This window comes from Pristiophorus japonicus, chromosome 10, assembly GCF_044704955.1.
Source record: "Pristiophorus japonicus isolate sPriJap1 chromosome 10, sPriJap1.hap1, whole genome shotgun sequence".
Classification (NCBI taxonomy): Eukaryota; Metazoa; Chordata; class Chondrichthyes; family Pristiophoridae; genus Pristiophorus; species Pristiophorus japonicus.
In genome coordinates, this window is record NC_091986.1 from 59,811,004 (window position 1) to 59,829,160 (window position 18,157).

General features: G+C 46.1%; 1 long non-coding RNA gene across 1 annotated transcript in view; it reads left to right on the forward strand.

The window, feature by feature from the left end:
• The first annotated feature begins 1,406 nt into the window (after nucleotides 1–1,406).
• The window catches only part of LOC139274740 (uncharacterized), a 48,199-nt gene continuing 31,448 nt past the window's right edge, over nucleotides 1,407–18,157 (forward strand). The window contains exon 1 of the long non-coding RNA XR_011595583.1: nucleotides 1,407–1,460. This is a non-coding gene — a long non-coding RNA (uncharacterized lncRNA). The remainder of the gene's footprint in view (nucleotides 1,461–18,157) is intronic.

Sequence of the window (18,157 nt, forward strand, 5' to 3'; positions counted from 1 at the left end):
GACAGTTTGCGAAAATTATTTTCTTCATTTGGCCTCCTTGAAGAAATTGTTTTGGATAATGGACCACAATTTCTTTCAGAAGAATTTGCACAATTCACGAGTAAAAATGGTGTGAAACATACTAAGGTTCCACCATACCATCCTGCTTCAAATTGTAAAACGTGCCCTCATAATACAAATGTTAGATCCAAATCCAAGGCAATGACAATTGTCATTGGATCACAAATTGGCTAATTTTTTGATTACATATCAAAATACTCCTCATACAACTACAGGTAGAACACCAGCAGAGTTGTTTCTCAAACGACAGCCATGAACCAGATTCTCGTTGTTAAAACTAAATTTGGCACAGTCCGTAGAAAAGACACAAGACCAAAAGAGAATCATGATAGAGGTAGAGTAAAAAAAAGAAGTGTGAAATTAAACCAGAAGGAGAGAGTGAAGAACAATCATCATAAATGGTTAAGGTGGTTACCAGGAAGAGTGGTGAAGATATGTGGTCCTCGCACATATTTGGTAAAGATGTTTGATAATGGACAGGTTAGGTTTGTTCATATTGATCATATTTTACCTACAGACATGGAAGGAGTTGAAGGTGGGAATGATTCAATTATTTCTGACTCATCAGATAGTTTTGATATACCAGTAGCAAATCCTAAATCCAATGCACTGGAAACAAATCCAGGAGAGAATCAGAATGAAAGTCTGAGTCCGAGTCAGGAAAACAAAGAGCCTGAAGTTAGAGTGAGTTCAAATGAAAATCAAGGAAATTCCATGGAGGAAAACGTTCCACAGGATGAGCCTCAAATGAGTTTAGATTCAAAGATTCTGGTCGTGAGTGAAAGTATCCTCTTCGAAACAGAAAACAAGTGGTAAAGTTAAATTTGTAAATGTGGAAAAAAAAATAAGTTTATATCTGATGTTATGTATAAACATGAAAGTTATGTATCATGTTTGTTATAATAATTTCTTCATTAAGGAGGGGAAAGTGTAATGTCTGTAAGCTTGAAATGTTTGTAGCGCCACACTGTGGATGTGGACGTAGTGTGTATTGCAACTGCATAGTTAATAATTAAACAGAACTAGGCAGATGTCCGGAGGCTTCCGATAGAGCTGTCTGCCATGTAGGAAGCTGTGTATGCAATGCTCTGTGAATATATCACATGTCTCTTGACCTTTGTGAGTTGAATGGACGATCAGAAAAGATCATCTCACTTTAAGTTACACCTTTAAGTGATGTTTTGTGTGTTTTACAGTATAAATGGTTCAAAATGGAGATTTTAATGCTTGTGTTACTAATAAAAAGGAAATAGCAATCATCACACCAAATAATTGAAGTGCTGTGGTTGAAGTATTTAATGATTCTGATTTATTATTTCAGGGATTCTGACAAGAGCTGTACTAATAGCAACATGTGTGGTCTTCGCAGCAAGTGTCTGTTTCTGCTATGTTTTGAGGTGGTAAGTAGGAATAAATTCAGGTTCATGGAACAAATGGTAATCTGAAGTATCACACAGTTATTCTGTTAACTTGTTTGAACATTACTTGCTTTCAAAAAAAATTCCTCTTTGAATTTGGCTTATTGGACTGACCTGCAGTCTTGTGCAGTGCCCACAAAACACCATCTCCATCCGCAGCACTGCGCCAGAGGGGTAATTCTTTGAATGAGTTCTTGGAGCAGGGCTGGATCCAGTGATGTCTCATATTTGGAAATCCCCCCTGAGTCGCTTGCGATTTTCTATCCATTTATTGTAATTTAGAATTAGGGAGGAAAAATCACAGAGAACCCATAATTTCCCAATATGTATAAAATCAGCTCTTATGTCTAAAAACATAGGCCAGAATTTTCCCCGAAAAAAAACGGGTGGGTTTGGAGCTTGGGGGTCGTTAAATTATTAAAAATAGGATTCCCGACCTGATCCCGCCTCCAACCTGCCTACTTCCACTTTTAACGGAGGCGGGTGGCCAACCCACTCCCAGGGGAAGGAGCTTAAATGTAAATATTGTAATGAGACTGGAAGCCTCTTTTTAACCTCCATATTGAATTTAACTCGTGAAACCTGGCAGTTAAACCGAGGCAGGGAATGTTGGATTCAGGAGGTAAGTGGCCTATCTGCTGGATCCAGGATCCCTACCTAACCTCCCGCCCACAATTGGAGACCCCACCACAAGGCCACCGATCACCTCCCCAGGCCTCCGATTTCCACCATGAGGCCATCCCCCGCCGATTCCCGGCTGAGCCCCCCGCCAATGCTCTGGCCAAACCCCCTCTGCTGTAAAAGCCCCCTCCCCCACAATCCCCAATCCCCGACACCCTGCCGATCCTCCAACTGCCTCCCTATTCCCCTCACCCCCCACCAATCCCTGACTACCCCCTCACAATGGTCGCCGACTATACCGCGCTCCCCCCCACCATTCCCCAATCCTGCCGACCTCGCGATTCCTCCCCCGGATTGACCCCTCACAACTGAAGCCTGACTGCAGCCACCCAGCCTCTCAATCTGGCTGGCTATGGGCAGGAAGCTAAGGCTTAACATTCAAGTCAGACCCTGCTTGCGGGAAACCCGGCCTCCTGGGTTTCCTACCCGACCTGAAGGCACGCTCCCCCATAGAGGGTGATAAAGTCTTAGCCCTGCTCTAGTGCGGGCACTGACCGGCATCAGAAGTAAATGATAACGCTGTAAACTAAAGGATTAATTCCTAGTTCCTGAGCTCCTGACAAAGAGCAGCAGCCGGAGGGAACGTATGGCTGGAAATTGCAGCCATGCAGCCCATGACTTTACATCCCTTGAATTTATTTGAGCTGAATATCACAGGCTGTGAAGCTGTGAATTCCACCAGGCGCTTCCTGTAAGTGCCTTCCCTCGTTGGCGGTGCAGGAGTATGAATTTGGCCCTTACAGCTATTGGAAATGTTGATGGCTTTTGTACGCTCTGAAGTATTACCATAAACGTACTCCAAATTCCAAAGCTGGCCAATCTAGGATCAAAGAGAAGAATAGTAACAGGAGCAGCTTACTTCAGACTATATTTGCTCATTAACAGCGGGTGTGTGGAGCTGTTACACAAGCACTGAGCTTTAATGTGTCACATCTGGAAGTTTAAACGCAGCTGTTAATGGTAACTGTTCAAATATGTCTATGTTACACATGTGGAATTCAAATTGCTGACTATCAATTAACGCACAGATTCTACCATAAATTCAGAAAGGTGACATTTCAGGGTAAGTTATCTTAATGCCCACATGGTTCCTCACATGCTAGGAGGGCATATCACGAACTTGATTGTCCAATAATATTAGTTGAAAGAACGTGGGCTGCATGTACCTGAATTCCACTTGGGGATATTTTCTGACTTTTTACTCCCACCACCAATATATGTCAGAAATTCGGACACACGCTGTGCATGATATTCCCATCTTTTAGATTAGAGGTGAATTTACCTCAATACATGCTCCTGGTAGTCATGGCTCCACACCGGGACTGAGCAGTCGGAAAGTTTACACTGTAAGGTATGTGGATAAATAAATGAAACAGAGTATTCCATACAACACAACAAGAGCTCACACAGTTTGCATTAAGGAGAAGCTATAGAAGCAAAAATTTGAGGAATTCTCATAATCGCGTAGTTAAGTGATTTGAACTCTTTCCAGCAGCGGAGCCAGTGGGGGTTTATGGGAATCATCATGACCCCACCCATTTTGAAGTCAGCCAAAGTGTCTTTCAAAGTTCACCTCCATTTCGTTCCGAGGAACCTGTCTTTGGCCTCCAGATTCAGCCTGCAAGTCTGCATTTCCCAGTTCCCAGCTGATTCCCTTTCTGCTAAGTCGTTCAGATCTTCAGATCGACCCCTTGCAAGTCAGCTAAACCTAGCTATGCCACTGACCCTTTCAACTCATATATGTAAAGTTAAGTTTGTACAAGGTGTCTCTGGAAGGTGATAAATCTACACAGACCAGGCTAAGCCAAGCTGGGCCATGCTCCAGACACACACACGTCAGGTTAGTCATAGTCTCTGAACTGCGCTAATGAGGTCACTTTTGAGTCGACTTAGCAAAGTAATTTGGTTCAGATCAATATTTCCATTTCATATAATGCTCATTATTAGTTTGTGGCAGGCCAATTATACAGCAAGCTGCTGCTGAGCCTGGCAACGGTGCACATTCCGCAGACGTTTTAAGAATTGACGCTGCAGGCACCGAGCTTCATGGACCAGGAGCGTATCACAGGAATTGAAGTGCAGAGGTCAGCAGACTCCACAGGATTTTCCACCCATGGACAGGAAATCCATTGCATCTGAATACCTGATATGCACTCATGGCATGCGAAGCTTCACGCTGACAGCATGAATTCAGAAAATCTGCTTGGAAAGCATTAGCGTTCAACCGTCTCATTCTCTCAGAGCAGAGCGATTCTGGTTAAACCAAACTGACCAGCTTGCGACTTTTACTTGTGATAACAACAGGCTAAATATAGAAAGTTCAGAGGGGAAGTGAAAAAGGAAATACGAGGGGCAAAGAGAGAGTATGAGAATCGAATGGCAGCTAACATAGAAGTGAATCCATATGTCTTCAAAAGGCATATAAATAATAAATGGGTAGTAAGAGGAGGGGTGGGACTGATTATGGACCAAAATTAAGACCTATGCATGGAGGCAGAGGACATGGGAGAGGTATTAAAACATAGAAACATAGAAACAAAGAAAGACCAGTGTCATGCTCCTCCGATGCCATGTGAAAAAACAGGGATGGTTCCAGTGTCCCTGACGACTATGTGTGCAGGAAGCTTATCCAGCTGCAGCTCCAGTTAGACCGCGTGACAGCACTGGAGCTGCGCATGGATTCACTCTGGAGCATACGCGATGCTGACGATGTCGTGGATAGCACGTTCAGTGAGTTGGACACGCCGCAGGTAAAGGTTAAAAAAGGCAGATAGAGGATGGGTGACCACCAGGCAGAGCAAGAGTAGGAAGGCAGTGCAGGAGTCCCCTGCGGTCATCTCCCTCCAAAACAGATATACCGCTTTGGATATTGTTGGGGGAGATGGCTCACCAGGGGAAGGCAGCAGCAGCCAAGTTCATGGGTGAGCTATAGTGGTGGGAGATTCTATTGTAAGGGGCATACATAGGCGTTTCTGCGGTCACAACTGAGACTTCAGGATGGTATGTTGCCTCCCTGGTGCAAGGGTCAAGCATGTCTCGGACTGGCTGCAGGGCATTCTGGAGTGGGAGGGTGAACAGCCAGTTGTCGTGATGCATATAGGTACCAAGGATATAGGTAAAAAGTGGGATGAGGTCCTACAAGCTGAAGTTAAGGAGCTAGGAGTTAAATTAAAAAGTAGGACGTTAAAGGTAGTAATCTCAGGATTGCTACCAGTGCCACGTGCTAGTCAGAGTAGGAATTGCAGGATAGCTAAGATGAATACGAGGCTTGAGGAGTGATGCAAGAGGGAGGGATTCAAATTCCTGGGACATTGGAATCGGTTCTGGGGGAGGTGGGACCAGTACAAACCGGACAGTCTGCACATGGGTAGGACCGGAACCAATGTCCTAGGGGAAGTGTTTGCTAGTGCTGTTTGGGAGGGGTTAAACTAATATGGCAGGGGGATGGGAACTTATGCAGGGAGACAGAGGGAAATAAAATGGAGGCAGAAGCAAAAGATAGAAAGGAGAATAGTAAAAGTGGAGGGCAGAGAAACCCAAGGCAAAAATCAAAAAGGGCCACATTACAGCAGAATTCTAAAGGGACAAAGAGTGCTACAATTACAAGCCTGAAGGCTCTGTGCCTCAATGTGAGGAGTATTCGAAATAAGATGGATGAATTAATTGCGCAGGCAGCTATTAACGATTATGATATAATTGGGATTACGGAGACATGGCTCCAGGGTGACCAAGGCTGGGAACTCAACATCCAGGGGTATTCAACATTCAGGAAGGGTAGACAGAAAGGAAAAGGAGGTGGGGTAGCGTTGCTGGTTAAAGAGGAAATTAACGCAATAGTAAGAAAGGACATTAGCTTGGATGTTGTGGAACCTGTATGGGTAGAGCTGCGGAATACCAAAGGGCAGAAAACGCGAGTGTGAGTTGTGTACAGACCACCAAACAGTAGTAGTGAGGTTGGGGATGGCATCAAACAGGAAATTAGGGATGCGTGCAATAAAGGTACAGCAGTTATCATGGGCGACTTTAATCTATATATAGATTGGGCTAACCAAGCTTGTAGCAATGAGCTGGAGAAGGATTTCCTGGAGTGCATTAGGGATGGCTTTCTCGACCAATATGTCGAGGAAACAACTAGAGAGCTGGCCATTCTAGACTGGGTGTTGTGTAATGAGAGAGGACAAATTAGCAATCTTGTTGTACGAGGTCCCTTGGGGAAGAGTGATCATAATATGGTAGAATTCTTTATTAAATGGAGAGTGACACAGTTAATTCAGAGACTAGGATCCTGAACCTAAGGAAAGGTAACTTCGATGGTATGAGACATGAATTGCTAGGATAGACTGGGAAATGACACTTAAAGGCAAACATTTATAGATTACATGGATGAACTTCAACAATTGTACATCCCTGCTGGAGTAAAAATAAAACGGGGAAGGTAGCTCAACCGTGGCTAACAAGGGAAATTAGGGATAGTGTCAAATCCAAGGAAGAGGCATATAAATTGGCCAGAAAAAGCAGCAAACCTCAGGACTGGGAATAATTTAGTATTCAGCAGAGAAGGACAAAGGGTTCAATTAGGAGGGGAAAATAGAGTATGAGAGGAAGCTTGCAGGGAACATAAAAACTGACTACAAAAGCTTCTATAGATATGTGAAGAGAAAAAGATTAGTGAAGAACAACTTAGGTCCCTTGCAGTCAGAATCAGGTGAATTTGTAATGGGGAACAAAGAAATGGCAGACCAATTGAACAAATACTTTGGCTCTGTCTTCACTAAGGAAGACACAAATAACCTTCCGGAAATACTAGGGGTTCGAGGATCTCGCGAAAATGGGGAATTGAATGAAATCTTTATTAGTCAGGAAATTGTGTTAGGGCAATTGATGGGATTGAAGGCCGATAAATCCCCAGGGCCTGATAGGCTGCATCCCAGAGTACTTAAGGAAGTGGCTCTAGCAATAGTGGATGCATTGGTGATCATTTTCCAACATTTTATTGAATCTGGATCAGTTCCTATGGATTAGAGGGTAGCTAATGTAACACCACTTTTTAAAAAAGGAGGAAGAGAGAAAACAGGGACTTGTGGACTGGTTAGTCTGACATCAGTGGTGGGGAAAATGTTGGAATCAATTATTAAAGATGAAATAGCAGCGCATTTGGAAAGCAGTGACAGGATCGGTCCAAGTCAGCATGGATTTATGAAAGGGAAATCATGCTTGACAAATCCCCTAGAACTTTTTGAGGATGTAACTAGTAGAGTGGACTAGGGAGAACCAATGGATGTGGTGTATTTGGACTTTCAGAAGGCTTTTGACACGGTCCCACACAAGAAATTAGTGTGCAAAATTAAAGCACATGGTATTGGGGGTAATGTACTGACGTGGATAGAGAACTTTTTGGCAGACAGGAAGCAGAGAGTGGGAATAAACAGATCCTTTTCAGAATGGCAGGCAGTGACCAGTGGGGTGCCGCAGGGTTCAGTGCTGGGACCTCAGCTATTTACAATGATTTAGATGAAGGAATTGAATGTAATATCTCCAAGTTTGCAGATGACACTAAGCTGGGTGGCGGTGTGAGCTGTGAGGAGGATGCTAAAAGGCTGCAGGATCACCTGGGCAGATTAGATGAGTGGGCAAACGCATGGCAGATGCAGTATAATGTGGATAAATGTGAGGTCATCCACTTTGGTGGCAAAAACAGGAAGACAGAATATTATCTGAATGGTGACAGATTAGGAAAAGGGGAGGTGCAATGAGACCTGGGTATCATGGTACATCAGTCATTGAAGGTTGGCATGCAGGTACAACAGGTGGTGAAGAAGACAAATGGCATGTTGGCCTTCATAGCTAGAGGATTTGAGTATAGGAGCAGGGAGGTCTTACTGCAGTTGTACAGAGCCTTGGTGAGGCCTCACCTGGAACATTGTGTTCAGTTTTGGTCTCCTAATCTGAGGAAGGATGTTCTTGCTATTGAGGGAGTGAGTACAGAGAAGGTTCACCAGATTGATTCCCGGGATCGCAGGACTGACATATGAGGAGAGACTGGATCAACTTGGCTTGTATCCACTGGAGTTAAGAAGAATGAGAAGGGATCCCTTAGAAACATATAAAATTCTGACGGGATTGGACAGGTTAGAGGCAGGAGGAATGTTCCCGTTGCTGGGGAGTTCCTGAACCAGGGGTCACAGTCTAAGAATAAAAGGTAAGCCATTTAGGACCGAAATGAGGAGAAACTTCTTCACTCAGAGATTGGTTAACCTGTGAAATTCTCTTCCGCAGAAAGTTGTTGTTAGATATATTCAAAAGGGAGTTAAATATGACCCTTCCGGCCAAAGGCATTAAGGGGTATGGCGAGAAAGCAGGAAAGGGGTACTGAGGTTGAATGATCAGCCATGATCTTATTGAATGTCAGTGCAGGCTCGAAGGGCCGAATGGCCTGCTCCTGCACCTAATTTCTATGTTTCTATGTGAGAGGTATTAAACGAGTACTTTGCATCTGTCTTCACCAAGGAAAAAAATGCTAAAAAAGTCGTAGTGAAAGAGAAGGTTGTTGAGATACTGGATGAGATCAAAATTGATCAGGAGGAGGTACTAGAAAGGCTGTCTGGACTTAAAGTAGATAAGTCACCAGGACCGGGTGGGATGTATCCTAGAATGCTGAAGGAAGTAAAGGTGGAAATTGTGGAGGTGCTGATCATAATCTTCTAATCCTCCTTGGAGATGGGGCTGGTGCCAGAGGCCTGGAGAATTGCAAGGGATTGTGGCAGCGTGGATATGAAATTGGTTAAGTGACAGAAAACAGAGAGTAGTGGTGAACGGTTGGTTTTCAGGCTGGAGTTATTTTCCCCAGGAGTCGGTACTGGGACCATTGCTTTTCTTGATATATATTAATAACTTAGACTAGGGTGTACAGGGCACAATTTCAAAATTTGCAGGTGACACAAAACTTGGAAATATAGTGAACAGTGAGGAGGATAGTGATAGACTTCAAGAAGACAGACAGGCTGGTGCAATGAGCAGACACGTGGCAGATGAAATTTAACGCAGAAAAGTGCAAAATGATACACTTTGGTAGAAAGAACGAGGAGAGACAATATAAATTAAAGGATACAATTCTAAAGGGGGTGCATAGCACCCCGCTCCCTGGTGGTGTAGCGATGGCACCTTCCCTCTCCTGCAGAGCTGGCAGCTTGGCCCTCCCCTTTAATGGATCTGCGTAGCGCTGGAAAATTCACGTCCCTTGTGTCCTGGTCCCTCCACCCCCCACAGGAACCGCTGCATGAGATTTTGTGCTGCAGTTCCCGTTGGGGGCAGTAAGCCCAATATAGCTCGCGGGCGGGATTTCTGCGCTTGGTGCAGGAAGTCCCGCTTCACGGCTGTTACTCCCCCCAGACGGGGAATGTAATGTATGTAATTAAGGTCTGCCCACCACCAGGGGCACAACCGTCGGAGGTCCTAAGGTCACAGGTACACTCGTGCTGGGCCCGGTATATAACCTGAACTTCACCTTTGCATCCTCACTTCTGGAAGCCATTAAAGACCAGGTTACACCTAGTCACTGGCTCACAGTACGGAGTTCATTTATCATTTCATACATCACAACTGGCGACGAGGGTGGGACAATGTGGCAAACGGCCGAAACAAAGACAAGGATGCAGAGAAGCGCAGGGCCGTTCTTCTCACCGTCTGTAGCCCCACGATCTATGCACTCATCAAGAATCTGCTCTCACCCACTCTTCCTACAGAAAAGGATTACAAAGAACTGTGTGCTCTACTTCGGGAACACCTTAAACCCACGGAAGGAATCCTCATATCCAGATATCGCTTCTATAAGCACGGTCGTCCAGAAGGCAAAGACGTAGCAGCATTTGTTGCCGATCTGAGACGTCTTGCAGAGCCTTGCAAATTTGGGCCTGAGTTGGAAGACATTCTGCGTGATTTTTTCGTGATCGGGGTCAACCACGAGGCGATCTTAATGAGTTGCTGGCTGCAGAGACGCCAGGCCTCAACAAGGTCATCACCATCGCCCAGGCTTGCATGTCCACGCAGAAAAGCACAAAGCAGATATCGCGACAAAACAGGAACTCCACGACAAGTACTGTGTACAAAATTGTATCGACGGCCGACAGAGCTGCACATGGCAGGGCCTACTCGACTGCGTATGCGAGAATGGGAGCCATTCAAAGTTCACCACCGAGGGCCTACTCAACTGCGTTTGCAAGAACAGGAGCGGCTCAAAGTCAACCATCTAGCGCAAATCCGAGCTCAACATATTGGCGTTGCGTGGGCAATCACCAATCCCATCAGCGGAGCAAGCGAGCTGCGATACACCATGTAGATGACGATCCATTCAGCATGGATCTGGCGATGCAGCCCGAGGCATTTGAGAGCTCCAAGGAGGAAGTGTATAGCTTACGTGCGTTCCTAACAAAGAGCCAACTGATAATGATGGAGGTAAAATTAAACAGCATGCCAGTATGCATGGAATTAGACAAAGGTGCGAGTCAATCAATAATGAGCCAGAGGACTTTTGAAAAGCTGTGGGAGACCAAGGCAGAGAGACCCAAGCCGAGTCCGATAAATGCGAAGTTGCATACCAATACCAAAGAGCTCATACCAGTGATCGGCAGTGCAGCAGTAAGAGTGTCGTACAAGGGAGCGGTTCATGATCTACCGTTATGGATTATCCCGGGCAATGGCCCATCGTTATTCATCAGGATTTGGCTCGAGAAAATAAAATGGAAATGGTACGATATCAAAGCTTTGTCATCAGCGGATGATGGTTTTTGTGCTCAAGTGCTGAGCAAATTTCCCTCACTGTTTGAACCCGGAATTAGCAGCTTCAGGGGAGCCAAGGTGCAGACTGACCTAGGCCCAGATGCAAGACCGATCCATCACAAAGCCAGGGCGGTCTCGCATCTGATGAAAGAAAAGGTCAAGCTCGAATTGGACAAGCTACAACATGAGGGGGTCATCTCACTGGTCGAATTTAATGAATGGACCAGCCCATTGTTCCGGTGTTAAAGAGCGACGGCATGGTCAGGAGGATTTGTGGAGACTACAAGGTCATGATCAACCGAGCATCTGCACAATCTGGAAGAGGTATTGCGTGATCTGGACAAAGTGGGACTCAGGCTGAAATGTTCGAAGTGCGTTTTCATGGCACCAGAGATCGAATTCCTTGGACGAAAGATTACCGCAGACGGAATCAGCACTACAGATGCGAAAACACAGACCATCAAAAATGCGCCCAGGCACCAGAATGTGACGGAGCTGCGTTCATTCCTGGTCTTCTCAACTACTTCGGTAACTTCTTACCCAAATTGACCTCAATATTAGAGCTGTTGCACAAGCTGTTCAGGAAAGGAGACAACTGGGTGTGGGGTGAACTTCAAGACAGAGCCTTTGAGAAGGCTAGAAATCTGTTATGTTCCCACAAGCTACTGGTACTGTATGACCCATGCAAGCATCTAGTTTTGACCTGTGATGCATCGTCCTATGGTGTCAGCTGCGTACTCCAGCAAGCCAATGAGTCAGACAAACTATAACCAGTTGCATACGTGTCTCGAAGCCTGGCCAAGGCAGAAAGAGCTTACAGCATGGTAGAAAAAGAGGCTTTAGCATGTGTTTATGGGGTAAAGAAAATGCACCAGTACCTGTTTGGGCTTCGCTTCGAGTTGGAAGCCAATCACAAGCTGCTTCTCGGAACATAAAGGTATCAATACCATCGCGTCGTCTCGCATCCAGAGGTGGGTGTTGACATTATCTGCCTATGATTATGTCATTCGCCATAGACCAGGCACCGACAACGGCACCGGTTACCGTTGCCCACACCAGAGGTGGAAACACCAATACCCGCAGAGCTACTCATGGTCATGGATGCCTTTGAGAGTGAAGGGTCGCTTGTCACTGCTGAACAAGTTAAGACCTGGACCAGCCAGGATCCGACCCTATCGGTTGTAAAACGTTCTGTTCTTAACGGGGACTGGTCGACCATCCCCAAGGAAATGGGTGATGAAACCAAACCGTACAGCCATCGCAAAGAAGAGCTTTCCATCCAGTCCGACTGTTTACTGTGGGGTAATCATGTTGTAATGCCCAAGAAAGGCAGGGCAAGATTTGTACGGGAGCTACATGGTACGCATCCCAGTATTGTCATGATGAAGGCCATCGCCAGGTCCCATGTTTGGTGGCCTGGCATTGACTCGGACTTAGAGTCATGCGTGCATCAGTGCAGCACTTGCATGTAGTTAAGCAATGCCCCAAAGGAAGCTCCACTCAGTCTATGGTCATGGCCATCCAAACCATGGTTTAGAATCCACATCGACTTTGGGGGCGCCTTCCTCGGTAAAATATTTTTTATGGTGGTGGATGCATACTTCAAACAGATAGAATGTGTGATTATGTCATCCGGCCCTTCCACTGCCACCATCGAGAACCTGAGAGCCATGTTTGCCACACATGGTCTGCCAGACATCGTTATCAGCGACAACAGACTGTGTTTCACGAGTCTGGAATTTCAAGAGTTCATGAAACGCAACGGCATAAAACACGTGAGGTCAGCCCAGTTCAAACCCCCGTCCAATGGTCAAGCAGAGTGGGCTGTTCAAACCATCAAAGCAGAGCCTGAAATGTGTAACTCACGGTTCCTTGCAGACACGCCTGTCACGCATACTGCCCAGTTACAGGACAAGGCCACACGCTCACCGAGGTCCCGCCTGCGGAACTATTGATGAAGAGAGGCCTCAAAACCAGGCTCTCTCTAGTCCATCCTGACCTTAACGATCATGTCGAAACCCAACGTGAACGCCAGCAGTGGTATCACAACCGCGCCGCACTATCACGCGACATATCCGTAAATGACCCAGTGTATGTACTTAACCATGGTCAAGGGTCCAAGTGGCTCCCGGGCAATGTTATGGATAAGGAGGGTAACTGGGTGTATATGGTTAAGGTCAAGAATGGGCAGATGTGCAGGAAACACATTGAGCAAATCAAGCTAAGACACACTGACGAACTGGAACAGTTGGAAGAAGACATTGCGAGCTGAGACGACCAACCAACTCATGTACAGCCATCAGAAGAACCCACTGTGGTCAACGCCCAGCCCCAAGTCGTGAGAGACTCGGAAAGCACTGGGATTGTACTGAGACGGTCAACCAGGGAGTGAAGGGCTCCGGACCGTCTGAACTTGTAATATGTACTTGTGCCAAGAACTGGGGGGGGGAATGATGTAATGTGTGTATATAAGGTCTGCCCACTACCAGGGGGCACTACCGTCGGAGGTCCTAGGGTCACAGGTACACTCGTGCTGGGCCCGGTATATAACTTCACCTTTGGATCCTCACTTCTGGAAGTCATTAGAGACTGACCAGGTTGCACCTAGTCACTGGCTCACAGTACCGAGTTCATTGTATCATTTCATACACCACAGGAGCGGTACATAATTTTCCGCCAATAGAACACAAAAGCAGGGAAGTTATGATGAACCTTTATAAAACACTGGTTCAGCCTCAAATGGAGTAGTGTGTCTAATTCTGTGCACTGCACTTTAGAAAGGATGTGAAGACCTTAGAAAGGGTGCAGAAAAGATTTACAAAAATGATTCCAGGGATAAAAGACTTCAGTTACATGGATAGATTAGAGAAGCTGGGGTTGTTCTCGTTCGAGCAGAGAAGGTTCAGAGGAGATTTGATTGAGGTGTTCAAAATCATGCAGTGTGTAGATAGAGTAGATAGAGAGAAACTGCTCCCATTTGCGGAAAATTCCAGAACCAGCAGACACAGATTTAAGGTGATTGGCAGAAGAACTTTTTTACGCAGCGAGTGTTTAGGATGTGGAATGCATTGCTTGAAAGGATAGTAGAGGCGGGTGCAATCGTTGTTTTCAAAAGGAAATTGGATAAATAGCTGAATGAAAATAATTTGCAGAGTTACAGGGAAAGTACGGCGGAGTGGGACTAGCTGAAGTGCTCGCAGAGAGCTGGCACAGGCTTCAATGGGTCGAATGGCCTCCTTTTGTGCTGTAACCATTCTAGATTCTAACAATGCTGATACACTGCTGGTAGTTGAGGCAAGAAGCCTAGCTTATGAAAAGGGCAAGATGGGAAATAAAGAAAAGAGGAGAGAAAGAGGGAAGGAAGAAAAGAAAGAAGGACAGGAGGACAGAGGGAATTTTCACTCTAGCACCTTCAAACGTCTCTCAGAAACATCCCAAACACACAATGAACTGCTTCCAAGTGCAGTCATTATTTTTATGTAGACAAATGTTTCTGAGGAACAAAGAGAGCAGGATAGACTGCACAGGTCTGCAGCTCATTTCAACCTGTAATCAAATAAGAAAGAAGAAAGAAAGACTTGCATTTATATAGCGCCTTTCACAACCACCGGACATCCCAAAGCGCTTTACAGCCAATGAAGGACTTTTGGAGTGTAGTCACTGTTGTAATGTGGGAAACGCGGCAGCCAACTTGCGCAAAATAATGCCAGGTTTGATTTACCTTCTAGACTGTTGTGCTAGAGAGTGGAGGCCAGGGTGTTTATATCCCAGATGGTAATCAACCTTTGTCAGCTTGCCCCACCAGTGAGGTAATCTCCTCCCCAGCAATGTTTCCTGAGTCATCAGAATGTTGTTAAAGCAGTCGAAAGGAAACTAGTTTGGTTCAACAAAATCAAAGATTGACGGCCTCAGTTTGCAATGTCGGTGAGGAACCTCATTCACTGGCAGTGCATTTTGGGAAATCCCAGGCAGGCGGCCCATTTTAATGGATGGAAAATTATGGACGGCATGCTGATAATTTCCTGATATATGTGTCTGGCAGCTGAAGGTTCTGGTCGGCAGCACAAGATCAGGAACCCATCCCCTTGGAGATTATAAAGAAATGGGACAGTTTATTATGCCCTGGGTGGTGCTCCTTAATTTTCAAGTATTTTTAATTGCAAGATATCATGGTTAGAGTTTCCCTGGGTAGGCTTCGGGTAACCGATTGACAAACCGCTCTGGCCAATATTCCCAGCCTAGTCGCCTAGTCCATTTTGAGGTTTGGGCCTCATCTGGCCCGTGTGCTGCAGTCAGAAATCAAGCTCTCAGCGCAGCCCTGAGCTGCTGCAATATTGGGCAGCCTGAAGGTAGATCTGTAGAGGGAGCTCCAATATCGGGAGGGAGGGGAGCCAGAATGTCAGTGGTCCAGGCTGGTTTTGTGTCGCTCAGTGACCACTCCTGTTCCTCCCAGCCCCACAATAGTAAAGTGAAACTTGCCTGTTGGCCCCTCTTGTGCTCAGGCAACAGCTGATATTGGGTGGTGCGAATCGTGCATTGACATCATAGGACCCCGATTTAAAAATCTAAATCAGTTGTGCACCCTTTTCAGGCAAATGCACTAGTCACAGTTGGAGGACCCGAGCAAAGTGGAGATGGTTACAATAATGGTGGGAACGAGGCGGTAAGTTCTTCCACTCCATTTTCAGGGCGCTACCGCTCCGTTTCCACCAGGCGGGCAGTTTCAAAATTCAAACCTATTTGTAAAGAGCTGGCTTATTCAAGGCGAGCAAAACTTCATTTGGGAGTTGGATTATCCAGTAATGTCAACTCTCGCGAATTAATCGTGAGATGGGGGATTTTTCATGAAATTTGACCTCAACTCGCAATCTTACTGTAAACCCCTAATTTATAAATCTTCGTTATGCCTCCTGGTGATTGTCTGGTCTAGGACATGTGGGTTTGGACAGCACAATCAGCTGTAAGATTCTTTGACTGACAGCTGTTCACAGGTCTAGCAGTTAATTGACAGCAGACAGAACCAATCACAAAGCAAAGTGACGGGGAGCGGCCAATGGAAGAGCAAGGAAGGTGGTGAGAGAGAGAGAGGGAGAGATAGAGAGATGGAAGAGTGATGGGGACAAAGGTGGAGCTACAGAGAGAGGAATGGGAGAGCGAGAGATGGAGATACAGAGAAAGGAATAGGAGAGAGATTGAGGTGCAGAGAAAGAGGTGGGCGTAGATTGATGTCTTGAATAAAGAGTCAGACCAGATACTGCAAGCTCAAAGTAAGTGTGAATGTAGTCCTTTATTACAGATCTCAGAGTGCCTCTCCAGCCTGTGAGGCCTCCTTATATACAGGTGCTCCCAAGGGATTGTGGGATCCCTTGGGATGCCAGGGGATAACCCCTCTGGTGGTTAGACATGGTAATTACAGGTTTATATATATAACAACACTCCCCCCACCCAAAGTCAATAGTGTAACTATTTACAATGTGAGTCGATCTGGGGCCTTCCTTTCTCTGGCTGATTGTCTCGGTGCAAATGCTGGTGTTGGTGAGTTGTCTGTTGGGCCTTTGCTGGGCTGCTGCAAAGCTGACCTTGCTGGACTGCTGGGGGTGGCAAATCTTGCTGGGCTGCTGCAGGTAATGGGTTCTGCTTCGTGGTCAACCATTGGGTCGGTTGCCACTTGTGTGTGTGTTGGAGGGTCGAAAAAGGTGGAGCCTATTGTGGGTTGTTCTGGGTAGTCTGTAAATCTGAGTTTGGTTCGAACGAAGTGTTTTCTGCAGGTGAGTCCATTTGTGAGTTTGACCACAAACACCCTACTCCTCTCTTTGGCCCAAACCGTGCCAGCAATCCACTTGGGACCTTGTCCATAGTTCAACACAAATACAGGATCATTTACTTCAATTTCATGTGACACATTTGCACGATATTCTGTTGAAGCCGCCTGCTCTCTACCTGTTCGTGTAGATCAGGGTGGACTAATGAGAGCTTTGTCTTAAGTGCCCTTTTCATGAGCAGTTCAGCGGGAAGGACCCCGGTGAGTGAGTGGAGTCTTGTGCGGTAACTAAGCAGGACTTGGGATAAGCGAGTCTGCAGTGAGCCTTCAGTTACCCTTTTCAAGCTTTGCTTGATTGTTTGAACTGCTCGTTCTGCCTGACCGTTGGACGCTGGTTTAAACGGGGCAGATGTGACATGTTTGACCCCATTGCAGATCATGAATTCCTTGAATTCGGCACTGGTAAAGCACGGCCCATTGTTACTTACAAGGACATCAGGCAGGCTGTGCTTGGCAAACATGGCCTGTAGGCTTTCAATGGTGGCAGCGGACATGCTTGCCGACATTATCACATATTCAATCCACTTGGAGTATGCCTCTATAACCACTAAAAACATTTTTTCCAAGAACGGGCTTTCATAGTCGACATGAATCCTAGACCACGGTTTGGAGGGCCAAGACCATAAACTTAGTGGCTCCTCCCTGGGTGCATTGCTTAACTGGGAACATGTATTACATTTGGGCACACAGGACTCTGTCTGCATCGATACCGGGCCACCACACGTGGGATCTGGCTATTGCTTTCATCATTACAATGCCTGGGTGGGTGTTGTGGAGATCACTAATGAAAGTGTCCCTGCCCTTTTTTGGCACAACTACCCGATTACCCCATAGGAGGCAGTCTGCCTATATAGACATTTCATCTTTGCACCGCTGGTATCGCTTTATTTCTTCTTGCATCTTAACAGGACACTAGACCAACTCCCGTGGAGCACACAGTTTTTTTTACTAAGGACAGTAAGGAGTCCTGGCTCGTCCAGGTTCTAATCTGTCGGGCGGTAACAGGTGATTGCTCACTCTCGAATGCTTCCACTACCATATCTAAATCTGCGGGCTGTGCCATCTCCACCCCGGTGGTGGGCAATGGTAGCCTACTGAGAGCATCGGCACAGTTTTCTGTGCCTGGCCTGTAACGGATGGCGTAGTTGTAGGCGGACAACGTGAGCGCCCATCTCTGGATGCAGCCCGATGCATTCGTATTTATCCCCTTATTTTCAGAAAAGAGGGTTATAAGCGGCTTATGATCAGTTTCCAATTCAAATTTGCGCCCGAACCGATATTTTGAGCATTTTCATTACCCTGTAAACACACGTTAACGCTTCTTTTTTGATCATACTTAGGTCCTCTCGGCTTTAGGCAGACTTCTGGATGCATAAGCAACCGGTTGCAATTTCCCAAATTC